This window comes from Glandiceps talaboti, chromosome 6 (genome assembly GCF_964340395.1).
Source record: "Glandiceps talaboti chromosome 6, keGlaTala1.1, whole genome shotgun sequence".
In the NCBI taxonomy this organism is placed as follows: Eukaryota; Metazoa; Hemichordata; class Enteropneusta; family Spengelidae; genus Glandiceps; species Glandiceps talaboti.
Genome location: NC_135554.1, coordinates 19,343,092 through 19,345,228, shown reverse-complemented (window position 1 = coordinate 19,345,228; position 2,137 = coordinate 19,343,092).

The window sequence follows — 2,137 nt, the reverse complement described above, 5'->3', positions numbered from 1 at the left end:
CTTTACAATCCTGTCACTGGCCCAAATCAACCTGTATGACATTGGATCCACCATCCACCTAAATCACATTGGGTCAACCTGAATGGCACTGGATCTACTGTCCATCTAAATCACATTGGGTCCACCTGAATGGCACTGGATCTACTGTCCATCTAAATCACATTGGGTCCACCAGAATGCCATTGGATCCACTGTCCATCTAAATCAAATTGGGTCCACCAGAATGGCACTGGATCCACTGTCCACCTCAGGTCAACCTGAATGGCACTGGGTCCACTGTCCACCTAAATCACATTGGTTCACTTCCATATGATAGCAATTTCACATAAAAGAGCCCTTTCCATCTATTTTATCAATGTTGCTCCTGTATTTTGTTAGAGTTCAAAAAACAGACTAGAGTATATAACACACATTATATATAATATATACTTGGCCAGATATTCTTCATTCCCTCTCCAATTCCACACTCTGGACAGATTATCAGACAGCAAGACTCTTGTAAGGACAGTCAGTTCTATGATTGTAACTTGCCTTCACATTCCCCCTGTCTATTAAGGACAGTCAGTGCACCTGTCTATTAAGGACAACTCTCTAATCTGGAAAAGTTGATGATTCATGAAAATGATTCTCGTTGAATGACATGTTTCACTGTACTCGTTCACATTACATTTGGTCCTAGTAGTGGAAGTGCCTTATAACAAATTTGTACTATTTGGAATGTTAATTCATATTTAGTATAACCCCCCCCCTTCCATGACATGTTTAGTTAGCCAAAGCAATGACATTGTTGTGTATTCTATATATTTATGACAACAGAAATAGTGAAACCTTTCCAAGTGTATGATCTCATGTTTGCTTCAGACAGAAACTGTTCCTTAGGCGGAATGCAAAATATTCACACTATAACTTATAATTTCAAAACTTCTGGCTTTTTTATTCCATTAAAAAGTTTTCCATTCATTTTCAACAGTCATGTCTGTTTTTACGATTTGATTTATGCTATAAAAGTCTTGTCATTTGTATATTTTGTATATTGGAATATGTAAGTTACTTCCATATGTTGTCTAATTTTTTTTTTCATCCAAATAATTTGCCAAATTTACATATCACAAAATCCTGATGAAATACCATAATTATTCGTGCAAATCTGTACAATGAAAGTTAGTATAGCGAACTTCTCATAATATGGAATGTCCGTATTGTCAAATGTTATACTTGTTATTGTAATGTTTCTATATTTATGTGGTGTTTTTGGTTATTGTTTTTTTGATATGTTTTGTTTGAATTGTTCCAGTGTGTTGCCTATGGTTTAAGGTTTGATTTCAATGAAAATTTGAATCAAGTTATCTGTGAAATCCTATCTGCGCATAGATTATAATAAAATGGCGTTGGTGTATAGTTTGGTTCAAATCCACTCCATTAACAAACAACAAGTTTACAAACGTACTAGATTGCCAAAAAATATTACAGAAATATTTCATTCAACTAAATGTAGCAAAAAAATGCGATCTTGATATTAAAATGTGGCATATGTAGTTTCTTGTTGGCTTCTGCGTGGATGAATCAAACAGAAAAGCTGCATGGTATTGTGAAATTCACTGTATGTGGTAAAACAACCTTATCTGAAAACATGCTAAATGGTAACAGCCTTTATAGTTTTTCCAGGCTCCAGGAAGTCAACTTTGAACTTATCGTTTATCAATTAATTGTTTCTAGATAAGCTATACAATTACACAGTGTTACATTCAATTGTACAGCCTAAAATGGGGTGTCATTCTTGAAAAGGGTTAACAGCATCTGATATATTTTTGAATGAACAATGGAGATTTCTTTAACCCGAGTTTGTGCATATATTTATACTAAGCGCCAGTACATCCTGTTTTTGGAATGTTGTATATTTCTATTGTAACTGTCAACGTCGCCATTATTTATTCAATAACCAGGGTTCTCCCCCACACAGCTAAGAAGTGCTGGTCAGTCATGAATATTCATGAATGACCATTACCATTGAGGAAACCCAGTATATTCTATCCAAGCTTTCTAAAAGAGAATGTAGAATTTGTTGTCATCTGACTAATAAATGTATACAGAGTTTGGAAAACCAAGATGGTGATTGTGTTGTTGTTGTGGTGGTGGT